Below are 13,402 nucleotides of genomic sequence, written 5' to 3'. Positions count from 1 at the left end.
AAGTCCATGTGATTTTTCAGTCTATCCTTTGACATCATGGTGTTTTTATATCAGCTCCTCTTTGAAGTGACCCAGTTTTGTCTTAAAAATAAGTTCTGGTCAGCATTTGCAAAGTCATCTCTAATGTGAATACAGGGAACAGCTGCTTACCCGTGGAGGGATATTCATGCAGTGGTTCAGAGGGAATTTTTCCCAAATCTGCTTTTCAGTCAGTGCTGTGATTTTGATCTCCCTCATTTGACTAAAATGACCATTTCCCCTGCACCTCAAAATTGTGTGTAAGTAAGTCCATAGAACCTATCTTAAACCAGCAACTCCTCTCCCGAGAGGTGGATGTAGTTCTGTCCCACATAAGAAATAGCAACACTAGACTCCAATCATGGAGGTTTCTGGATGTCTTCATCACCGCCCTCGTTTTTACTGAGAAGAAGCCATGTGTAAGCATTTTCATCACTTATTTCCAAAGCACAGTGTGTTAGATGACATTATTGTTCAGAAACATCCTCTTATCCACCTTCACCATGAGCACCCCTTGACTTTGGGCTTGGCCATGTGATTTGTTTTGGACAATGGAATATCATGGGCATGACTAAGCCAAGGCTTGAAAGGTGCTTGTATGATTGGACTCACTCTGGTTCTCTGCCATTACCATGAGAAGAACATTTTCAGGCTAGCCTGCCAGCTCCAAGAAGATGAGAGACCCATAGAGCAAAGCAGAACCACCCAAGCCAAGCCCAGTCTAGACCAACCAACTCTGGCCTGCCTCAGAGGTGCATGAATTAAATATTATTGTACGCTGCTGAAATTGTGTAACTGTTCTACAGCATTGTTGCAGCAATAGCAATAACTATACAGTTAAGTCCAGGGGTAGGCATATTTTGGATCAAATGCAAGTGCCCAGAATGAGAGATAAAATGTGCCTTTGTCAAAAATAGTCACTTTTTTTTTGATTCAGCAGAAGTTTTGTTTTAACTGAAGAACATATGGTTGGCTTGACCAAATTCACTTTGCATTATAGGTCTTTAAAACATTAACATTTTGCCAGGATGGGCATTAGAGGTCCTATTACAAAAAGGGAGTTAAGATACTATGTAAATATGAGTTGCCCAACATCACATAATCAGACGTGAAAGAGCCAAAATGATGGAAATCCATCTCTGATTTCCAGTCCGTGGTGTGATAAATCTCCATTATATCATAATATTTAATTGTTTTGGTGTCTCCTCTTACTATAGACAAGAGATGTTGTCTATGGCCGTACCACCCTGAACGTGCCCGATCTCGTCTGATCTCGGAAGCTAAGCAGGGTCGGACCTGGTTAGTACTTGGATGGGAGACAAGAGATGTTTTGTGTACATTTAAGTAAATATTGATTTTTTTAATGCCTAAAAATTGTTGACAGAAAACAAAGAAAAGTAGAAATAATTGACCCCTGAAGGTAGAATAGCCAAGGAAGTGTGAAAAAAAAAAAATGACTAAGAAAAGAAAAAAGAATAATCAAGATCAGAAGCCAAAAGAAGTTTAGAGAATCTGACCAAGGCCAGAGATAATGAAAGAGCATTGTCTCAGAAGCTCTGAGCAAGCAAGAGGTTCTTGAAGGCAGCCCTCTTGGCACACTGATTTAGGAGAGTTGGCTTTGGCTTGAACTTGAAGATTGAATGTGCAGAAATACAGAAACTTTGTTCTCTGAGGGCTGACGTACAGAGCCTGAGTTTTTGATAACAGCAATCATGGCTGTGTTGACCAGACAAAGCTTGAGTGTCCAGCGGAGACAGCTGAAATGGTGAGTGAAAGTTCCCCCATGGGAGAAAAAGATATTAACTGGCAGAAATGGGCTGACGTTCCAAGGAGAAACACAAGATGAGACGATAAGAGCAGGACATTTTATTTCCCAGCTTCTGCAAAGGGACTTCTTTTCTAGGATTCTGTGATTACTAACAAGGCAGCATGCTGCAGCCAGGAAGGCATGACCAAAGAGAGCAGGAGACTATGACCTTAGGTAAGATCAGGGCCAGAGAACACTTTTGAAATGACTGAATACAATTTTTCTCCCCAACAGGCATCTCTGTAGTTTTCTAACTTCTGTTACATTCTTTGCCTGGTCTGCTCACTCAGACTCCTCATGTCTGCTCAAAGGCTCTGTGAGATTGATTATATGGTGGCACACTGAGGAAAATAAAGGAGAAGAGTAACATACCCAAGATCGCAACGTAAAGATGAGAACATGGGGGCACCTGGGTGGCTCAGTAAGTTAAGCGTCTGCCTTTGGCTCAGGTCGTGATCCCAGGGTCCTGGGATGGAGTCCCGCATCGGGCTCCCTGCTCTGCGGGGAGCCTGCTTCTCTCCCTCTGCTGCTCCCCCTGCTTGTGCATGCTCTCTCTCTCAAATAAATAAATAATCTTTAAAAGAAAAAAGAGAGAGAGAGAACATGGAATGGGCTGCATCCAGCAACCCTTGGTAAATGCCAGGAACATGTGCACATTTGCCCTGAGTTCTGTCAGAAACTCCCCATTTACTATCCAAAGAAGTCCTACCGACAAATAAAACTGGTTACAGTAATAATGTCATTTAGCTGTCACCAGAAAATACTCAAAAGTGCTGGAAAGGCAGAGTGGAGGGGATGAAATAACAGTTACATGAATTGTGAGGAGAGATTTGGTGGTGAACCTGATAACCTGGGAACCATGTACAAGACTTAGCCTCTCTATCCTGCACTTTCTTTCATTAAGGCATAAATATCTGTTCATGGTGAATGGGAAGAGGAAAAGGGATTGGAGAATTCCATCTATGGTAGAACCATTTTTGCACTAGTTTGTGGATCAGCATAATTCCACTCTTACAGATAATTGAGTTGCATCGGATTTTTCTTATACATAAAGCTGTTGCACTGATGCAAAGGGAATGCTTTGATGCCTAATAGATCTGAATCTGGCATAATTTTAATAGGAATTGATTTTAATTTCTGTGGCTAGTTAATAGAAAAGTATGACAAGCACTGCTCCTGAGTACCTCTTTTGGATAGCCATTTAGGGTTTATGCATTCCACACTCAAGAAACTGATCTAAAAAATAAGAACCACACCCTCCATACCCTCAGTGAGTGTAGAGTTTAATGGGAGAGACAGACATTTAAACAAATAAACACATAGGAAAATAAAAGTATGTGCAAGGAAGAGAAACAAAGAAGAGGGTATCATTTCAGAGACAGAGTGTAATATTTTCAAAAGGTTTCAGGGAGACAAGGTCAGTAGAGACAAAGGCACTGAGACATAGTAATGGGACTTGAAAAACTTACCTAAAAATTATGTGTACCAAGAATGAGAGAAGGGTTCAATAACAGAAAATCTCATAATATAATTTACCATATAAATAGGGCTTCGGAGGAAAAGCATACAATTAATCTTAAAAGATGAAGATGCTTAAGAGGCCTTTGGCAAAATCCATTGCCCATTCCTGACAAAAACTCTTGAGAAAATGGTATATTTATTTAACTATATGTTTACACATAATATGTGTGTGCATATTTATATTTATATATATCTCTATATATGTACATACATATACACTATTGTGTATAGATATTATAACTAGTTATATATATACATATACTATGGTACATATACACATATACATGTGCTATAATATATACTATAGTCATAGTACATACATACTGTAACTATTACTACAAATGTAACTTTACAAATACATGTCCAGGGACACCTGGGTGGTTCAGTCGGTTAAGCATCTGCCTTTGGCTCAGGTCATGATCTCAGGGTCCTTGCTGGGTGGGGAACCTGCTTCTCCCTCTGCCTGCTGCTCCCCCTGCTTGTGTTCTCTCTCTCTGTCTCTTTCTCTCTTGCACACACACAAATAAGTAGGTAAAATCTTTAAAAAAAGAAACAAATGTATGTGTCCAGATACAATGAAAGCAATGATAGATACATTTGACTACTAAAAATAAAAAGCAGTTTGCATGACAAAATAGCAAAGTCAAAGGCAAATGATAAACTAGGTGAAAATATTCACAACATATATTACAGATAAAGACTGATAAAGAACTTAACAAATATTGAGGATAAATAAGCTTTAAAAATGGGCCAAAGATATGAACCAATCATTGACAAAAAAAAGATATAAAACGGACTCTTAAACACTTGAAAAAAATTCAGGCATTGATATTAAAAGAAATGCAAATTAAAACTTCACTAAGACATCATTTCTTCCTCATTCACTTGTGAAGAATTTCAAACCTTGGATAACATGCTCTGTTATCAAGGCTGTGGGGAAACAGGTACTCTCATATGTTGTTGAAAGGAATGCAAGATGGCACAACTATGGAGAGGAATTTGACAGTATCTAACAAAACTGCATATTACATTATCCTTTGACATAGCAATTTCTCCTCAGGAATTTACCCTAAAGCTCTATTTCCAGCAATATATGCAAGAATATATATATTCTTGGCAGCATTATTTGTAATTGCCAAGTATTGAAAACCATCTAAATGTCCAGAAGTAGGAGACTGGTTGAATAAACTATAGTAAATACACAAAATAGAGAACCGTATAGCTGTCAGCATAGGAAAGAAGAAAATCTCCATTGACTGGTATAGAGTGATTTCCAGGAGATAGTATAGTATTTGGAAGGAAAAGCAAAGTACAAAGACTATATATAATAAGCTACCTGCGTGTAAAAATGAAAGAAAAATTACGTATAATTTATGTAATATGATGTCCAATCGTCTCTCATTGGTGGTGTTGATTTTGATTGTGTGTGTGTATGTGTTTTATTTTAAGTCTATATATACTGCCTGTCTTCCCCAGATACGTCTTTTCAAAGGACCACGGAGCAAAGATGCCCCAGTAGCAACGAGCACATCTGACAGTCAGCTCTTCTCATTAACATAATTCCCTGCTGAAAGGAATCGGAACTTTTCAAAGAAATCTCTGATTAAGGGCAAAGAAGATATAGCGTGAGATGGAGTATTTTGTTATGTCAGGAAATAAGAATTTATTCCAAAAAAAAAAAAAAATGCTGGGGTTTGCTAGAGGATGCGAGAGTCAGCTTGAAGGGACTCCTACTGGCTAAATCTGGGATAATTTGAGCGCCAATATAATTAAGTATACTAATGAATTAGAAACCATTGAAAAAAATCAGGAATTTTGGGTGTGTGGGTGGCTCAAGTCGGTTAAACGTCTGCCTTCGGCTCAGGTCATGATCCCAGGGGTCCTGGATGAGTCCTGCATCGGGCTCCCCACTCGGCGGGGAATCTGCTTCTCCCTCTGTCCCTCCCCCATTCCTGCTTGTGCTCACGCGCTCTCTCTCTCTCAAAATTAAATAAATAAAATCTTAAAAAAAAGCAGGAATTTATGAGTCCTTACCAGAAATAGGTGCTCGAAATATAGGTAAGAAGAGACAGAGAAAAGGAGAAAGGGGAGGTGGGGGAGGAATTGTAGTAAAGATGGGGTCAGGCTGGATTCATCAACAGATGCTAAATCAAGGAGGAAGTTTTGATGACAATTAGGATATTTTCATGGTCTCTAAGGATCTGCCAGAAGTGTACTTATTGGTGACAAGCAGTGGGGGGAGACACAGTAATTATGTAGTGGAGAACAACAACTTGACCAAGTGATCAAAATTAACATCACTAGTGGGGAATAGGTGAACATCATGCTCCCCCGGATGTGATAGCAGGAAGGACACAATATCACCGATGCAGTATTCAGGCAGAGAACAAATAAACTGAATCCAATCACAAAGTGACATTGAATAAATACAAAATAAGAAATGTCTTAAAGATAAAGAAAGGCTCTAAAAATACTCCAGATTAAAGGAAGCTAAAAAGACGTGAAAAATAACTGCAAATATCTAACTCCAGACTGGATCCTTTTTACTGGAGGGGAAGAAAAGCTACACAAAAAATCTGACAAATCAGATCTGACGTTTGTCAGGTCAGCTGACAAAATTGGAATATGGGCAGAAGACTGGAGAAAAATATTGATAACTCAACTGTGGCTATGTGAAAGAATGTTCCTATTCTTGGGAAATACACATTGAAGTATTTAGGGGTAAATGGCCATAATGTATATAACTTACTCTCAAACGGGTGTGTGAGTGTATATGTAATACACACATATTATACACAGAGAGAGAAACAATACTAATACATACAGAGAGAGATATTAGCAATAGATGAATCTAGGTAAAAGGAATATGTGGGGGTTTTTTTCCGTTTTTATTTTTGCAGTCATTTTTAATGTTTGAAACAGGACATTTTTTAAGTGCTTAAGATCCTAATAAAGAATGCATAATTTGACTCTAAACCAGCCTATTTTTTTTCAAATGAGCCTATTTTTTCAAACATTGCAACCCTCAGATGGTATGACAAGAGGCAAAGATCTGTTCTTTCGGGGAGTTTCATTTGACTGTTCGCTGGGAGTTACTTAATCTGAAAGTTCAGGAGAAAAATAAATGAGGATTCATCATGCAAGTTGGCTGTTTTTGTTTCATTTCTGGGTCTTATTCTGCCTTAGGTATTGGCTGGGATCCACCAAAACTTCAATCAATTTTTCTTTCTTAAGAAAATGAATAGAGCCCTTTGATTTTCCCAGAACTCCATGGCAAGCTTCTGCTCTCACCATTAAACCATTTCATATCAAAGGAGACTAAGTTGTGTCACTCCAGACTTCACCCAGAGAGGGACTTCAGTTCCTCCTCAAACCCTTGGGGAGTGGTTTTTGTTGACACCCTACTAGACATTATGGAAACAGTTTATGATTTATAGCAGGCCCTGCCTCCAGATCCCGCACTCAGGGCAGTAGCCGATGTCGCCTTTCCCAAGCAGGTGCTGGGGCTCCAAGGCTCGCTTCCCCTTCCCCTCCTAGGTTACTTTGTCCATCACCCCAAATTTTCAATATAAACAGCTTGACTGATATGTGTTAGCTCAAGAAATACTTAATTTGAAGATACTCTCTATTTTCCTGAGACCGAACTGTTTAGTTTGCTGTTTTTGTTTTAGTGTAATGTTTCAGTGCAAACTTGCAGTTAAGGAAATGCAGGCCATGAACTCCTCTGTTGGACTCGAATGTCCTCGAGGGTGTTGGGTAGCTTTGTATATCTCAGCACCCTCAGAGGGAGGGAGAGGCCTGGGATAAGTTAGCTCTCAAGTATCGTGTGAGTGAATGACAGGTGACGGCCAATGAGTGAATAAGAGAGAGAAAAATGGCTTGTGGAACAGAGAATTTAGCTGACAGGTAACAGTCTCTCACTCACTGTGGTGAGCTGAGAGTTGTTTGGTTTTTTTGTTTTGTTTTGTTTTACTCTGTATCATAAATGAATACATCCCCTTGACATCTGTGTTCTTCAAAATCTTATTGTGGCAGGTTAGTCAGGTGAGGGCCTAAATCTAGGTGGTTTGGCAGATGCCTTAGACTGAACTTGCCTCTGGGTCAGTGTTGAAGTTTCACTCAGATTGGTAGAATCAGGCATGTGTCCACGGGTGCTAAGAAAAGGCCAGATCCTGGGAATCAGTGAAGACTAATACAAGTAAACGCAAACACCACAGTCAGGGGGCGGGAAGTGGTGGTGAGGGGAAATGAGATGTTGGTCAAAGGGTACAAACTTCCAGTTGTAAGAGAAATAAGTTCTGGAGACCTAGCAAATAGCATGGTGACTATAGTTAACAATACTGTATTGCATACTTATGAGTTGTGGAAAGAATAGATCTTAAATGTTCTCACCAAAAATGTAGCTATGTGACGTGAAGGGTATGTTAACTAACCTTATTGTGGTAAACATTTCCCCGTACATACGTGTTCACAAATCATTACATCATACACCTTAAACGTATACAATGTTATGTGTCAGTAATATCTCAGTAAACCTAGAAAACAAAAAAGAAACCCAGTTAGCCCGGTGAGGAACGATGGTCTGAAACTTTGAGAGCAAGAACAGATCTCAGTGGGTCAAAGAATAGCCACAGGAGTCCTATGGGTGAAGTTTTTTTCCTGATCAAGTCAAGAGCAGAGAGTTAAGTCCTAGTTGGGAAGTCTTTGGTTCTCTACTCTCCTTAAGGAGATAGTCGTGTCTCTCATGGCAAGAAAAATTTGGCCCATGTCCCTGATTCACAACCAGCTGTTGCCCCATGTTTCTCAAGGTTTGGAAAATGGGCACTATTTCAAGTTTTCGCCTCAAAACCACCTGTAGTCTTGTACTTTGCTGAACCAGTTTGGATACTAAACCAAGAGAGTTTCACCTTGTATAATTGGATTCATGATGCATTTCTCTCAGACCTGAGACTTTCATATTAGGGAACATGAATGCCCAGGGATATGGATGTGTGCCAGGGAGGACGCAAAGCCACGAGATAAACATAGCACATCTAGAACTCAACTTTATTCAAATTATATATACATATATAACAAAATTGGAATGGATTTGTAAAAAAACAAACCATGCCACTAGAAAGAAATGCCGTGATCAGTGCTGGCCATATGGGGCTCTGGAAAGTGTGTATTTATTCTTCTTCATGCTTGGGGCATCTCAGGAGGAAAGGTTGAGAAGTTCTGCCCTAGGATTGCACACACACCAGTCCTACCACTGGGAGGGTGTTGGAAGCACAGAGAGGTGACTCCCACCCAGGCCAGTCCTACTCCTCATTCTGAGATCTTTTAGTAAGTATTTCCTGAGGCTCACTTCCTGAGGCCCGAGCATCTCATCCAGGGTACTGAATGTGAGGAGGGGGCAGAGAACATTTTGAGCTGTCCCACAGGTGAGAGTGTGTGACCAATGTAAAGGCTTTATTAGAAAACTCCCAAAAGCAGGGGCGCCTGGGTGGCTCAGATGGTTAAGCGTCTGCCTTTGGCTCAGGTCATGATCTCAGGGTCCTGGGATCAAGTCCTGCATTGGGCTCCTGGCTCAGCAGGGAGTCTGTTTCTCCCTCTACCTCTCCCTCTGCTCATGCTCTCTCTGTCTGTCTCAAATGAATAAGTAAAATCTTTAAAAAAAAAACCAAAAAATCAAAAAAACCTCCCAAAAGCACAGTGTTAAGATTTTGCCGGTAGCAGTAAACTTTAAAATATCGGATCCATATTTATATATTAGACGTTCCACTAGACCCAGTTCCAGCCAAAGAAGTTGAAGATTTAAGTAAGAAAAGATAATAGAGAGGAGAGGAAGGAAAGGCCCAACTGTGGAAAGGTAAAAAGTATCTACAGCCGGAGGAGGGGGAAAAAACAATATAGTTCGAGAGACCATAAAACTCATCTAGTCTAATCTTCTATCAAATGCTTCAACCCCCTCTATCATAATATTGCCAAACTCGGCTTGGATATTTCCAATTGCAGGGACTCATATCTGTCCCTATTTCATTCTGTTGCTCAACTCTGACTCCTAGAACATTCATTTTTATACTTGGCTGAAGCAAAGATGTGTGGGATAAATTTTACTTTTTTTACTTCTGCTACTAAAAGGAAGCGGAAGCTGTGGGCCCTGATAGATTGTTACGACAAACTATGACTTCCTCCATGAAGCAAGACATGTGGCTGAGTTGGGGGGTTAGCTGCAGAAACTTCAGATCAGAATCCTTTGAAACCAAATCATCAAACAGTCAAGAAATATACTAACAGCTTTTGACTATGACCTACCATTCAGAGAGAACTGATAAGGGAAAAACACTAAAGACTCATTATTTTTATTTACACTAAAATTGATTACCTTGTTTTTTTAAAAAAAAAACAATTTTTGTTGGTTGAAGTTGATTTCTCAAACTTGTAATTTTAGTAAAGTTGACAGAGAATGATAATATCTGCTCTCAATTACTCTGATATTTACTCTGTAGATAATGTGTCATCGTGCTGTTTCCAAATGATGTCTGCAACCCCACATGCAGAGTCAGGTCATTAAAAAGAATGCATTCCTTTTTAAGATCAAATTTGCTCAATGAATAACGAATGTACAGAAGTCATTCTAATTGTGACTGAAGGTCAAGTGTTTACTAATATACAGTAGTACACACAAACTCTCCTCATAGCTGATGTCATTCTTGATTCCGGGGAACTTGGGGTGGGTCAAATAAGGAGAGCGGTTGGTTTTGCTGCCAGTTAATCCGAGATCAAGCATTTCTGCCAAAATATTCTCCTCTAATTGCATAAATTTACACACAACATGGATAAGAGTTGCTTACTTTGCCATTCTTCCTATTCTAACTTTTTGTGAAAGAGAAATTGTTCAACATTTCAAAGTCTTGCTATAAATAAAGTATTTGGGACATTAAAACCCCCCTGGGAACCTTTTTAAAAGGCAGAATAAAAAGGTGTCACCCCCAGGGGATTAAATTCGGTAAGGTTGGCGTGTGACCAAGGAATCCCTATTCTTGCATAAGCAGCCCAGTGGTCTTACGGTGTCAGTGCTGGGAGAACGGTTTTTTTAGGGTAATTGAAACTGAAAGGAAATTTACTGTATGCGTGAAGTGTGCCTTTACTACCAGAAGGTGGCTCCATAACATATTAAATCAGGCATTTTGCCGCGAGCTAACTAGCTGGAAAAAAAGGCCTCAGAGCTTTTATTTTCTCTCAAAGACTTTTTTGGAGGCTAGGGAGGAGTGGGAAGGGGAGCAGAGGAAGATGCGAGGAGTGTGGTGTGATAGAAGGAATAAATGTGGATATTAAACTTATTTTATAGTCATCACTTGTTATTAGCTCCTCTGGAAATGATCATAGAGACACTGTTGTCGTTGTTAAAGGAAATTTTCTTTGAAGTAAACGAAAAAAACCTGGATGTCCAATAAATAGAAAAGACGCAGAGGCTCTCAGGATCTTCCTGAACACCAAGCTTTTAAACCTGGGAGAAACAACCTTTGGCCGCTGCTACTGCCGTTCATTTCTGTCTCATTACCAGAATCCCATTTGGGGCCCTAAACACCTGGTGGGCAAGAGGTGATAGCAGATACCACCACTTCCTGTCTCCGCTATGTTCAAGGACACTCACCTGAGTGTCCGCAGGGCGTGGGTCACAATGACATGATGTCTGGCTCCAGCCCTAATCAACCAAGTAACTGGACCCCCAGCTCCCGATTCTGCCCTCTAAGCCTGGTCACAAGGCAGTGTGCTTGGTTCCCTCCCTTTCCTTGCAGCCTCCTGAATGTCTCGAGTTCTCACAAGGCTGTCACTCTTCCTGGAAGTAATTGCTGCCATCATGTCCCCAGCACCACCCATGCTGGTGACATTTCTCCATCCTACTTGGATCCTTATCGCATAATTTTCTGGCTTCAGCTGGGGAAAGAAGGTCGGGAATGACTAGGGATAAACTCGGCTGATGTGAGACACAAAACAAAGCCTACATTCAGATCTTGTATTTACCTGGCTCCTCATTTCAGTCCTTCACCCTCCCACACCCTTCAGCCAGGAGAAGAAAATTGTGAATGTGGAACTTAAAGCATCCTATTGCCTCATTCTCCTCTAGGCAATGTCCCAGGACCAAACAAGTGCCTGAATTCTGATTCTCTTAGAGATCTGTTCCTTTCCCATTTAGCACACAAACTGGGAGATAAGACAGCACAGGGTCTTGGATTTGGGGGCCGCAGTGTCATTAAATCAGGGTGTTTCCCCCGTGGTTCTTAGGGTGTCTTCAATCAAGTAAAAATCCAGGCCATCTTGCCCCACCAATCAGACATGCCCAAATAGCAAGCTCTTTGGGGTGCTTGTTGCTCTGGGGCCCTCACTAGTCATTTATGACACGATTCCAAAGAACATGAACCTTCCCAGGCACTCCCAAAGAGGGAGTCACCTGCTCAGGAATTCAGTGGGGTCCTTGATCAAGTAATAGAGAAAAATTTCCAGAAAAGAAAACTGATTTGTAGATATACTCCTACAAACAGGTTTGGTTGTATATAACAAGAAATAGATGAACAATTTAATGAGACTTTCAAGTGATAAAAAAAATAATAATTTCAGAGCTAGTCAGACTGTCCATTCGGGCCCTCAAATTCGAGGTCCTTGGAGGTGAGAAGCGGGGATGGGGAGGCAAGCACCATAATTAAGAAAGTCCATGCGTTTAGTCTCTGTGTGCTAGAGCTTCCCCATGTTCTCTTACCTTTTTCTTGCTTAGATAACTGAGTTCAGTGATTTCCTTGAAAGACTACATTTCTCCAACCGTTCTTCATTATGCCAGACTTATCTTCCTAAAGTACAATATGAGTCATTTTATTCCTCTTCGCAAAAAACTGTAATGGCCTGTTTTGTCTATAGGGGTGAAAAAAAGGTTCAAACTCTTGAATATACTTTGGTCATAAACAGCCTCTTCCAGGTTTTCCATACGAACAGGTAACATCTAGTGGGAAGCCACTGGCATGATGATCAAGAGACTTGGAGTCACAGCTTTGCCACTAACTAGCTATGAGATCTTAGGCAGTACTGTGTCATTTCTAAGCTTTAGTGCTCTTTCTAAAATGGGGATGGTGATAGGACCGAACTCACTGGGCTCTTACGTGGGTTCAGCGAGAAGGAATGAGTCCCATTTCCCACCTTGTGCTGCCACTCTAGTGGATTTTCTGCTTCCCATCTCCCACTCACAGTCACAGCTTTGCTGCTGATGTTTTCTCCACGGCACATGCCTTTCTCATGCCAAAACCCTCTGCCCAGTTTCCCCTTGCAGAAACATTTTTCAGAATTCCAGTCTGGGCTTGAATGCCTCTTCTGATAATGGGTCCCTTGGCCCTCCCCACCCCCATCAAAATGTGTACCTCTTTGTCCATCTCTACACGTCTCTATTATCCCTTCGTTCTACTTCACATCACAATGTGTAATTCACATATTTCACTCTCTTTTCTCCTGAATTATATACTAGCTGAGGTTCCTCAAATGCCAACTTTCACTTAACACTTCCTCCATTCCTAGCACCTAACAGAAAGATTGGCCCATGATAAGCACTCCATTCCATTGTAATTACTATCCCACTTCTTCTGTTAGTTTAGGCCCCCAACCTTTAGTAACTTTCATAATACAGCATGTGAGAAAATGTTGCCTAACCAAATCCTAAATATTACCTCTACTTTAAAATTATTTTTCCCTAAATATCTGTGGCATAGTATAAAAATCCCACTGATAATTTAGTTTCCATTACATTATATGAGAGAAAAATTATTCTCTTATACTTACAGATTCTTAGCTGAGATTTTAGCCTGTTTTCTTTTTTTGTTTGTTTGTTTTATTTTTTTTTATTCTTATGTTAATCCCCATACATTACATCATTAGTTTTAGATGAAGTGTTCCATGATTCATTGTTTGTGCATAACACCCAGTGCTCCATGCAGAATGTGCCCTCCTCAATACCCACCACCAGGCTAACCCATCCTCCCAACCCCCTCCCCTCTAGAACCCTCAGTTTGTTTTTCAGAGTCCATCGTC

This window comes from Leptonychotes weddellii, chromosome 1 (assembly GCF_054177405.1).
Source record: "Leptonychotes weddellii isolate Sample4059 chromosome 1, ASM5417740v2, whole genome shotgun sequence".
NCBI lineage: Eukaryota > Metazoa > Chordata > Mammalia > Carnivora > Phocidae > Leptonychotes > Leptonychotes weddellii.
The sequence above is the reverse complement of the archived record's forward strand: the minus strand, read 5'-3'. Positions refer to the sequence as shown.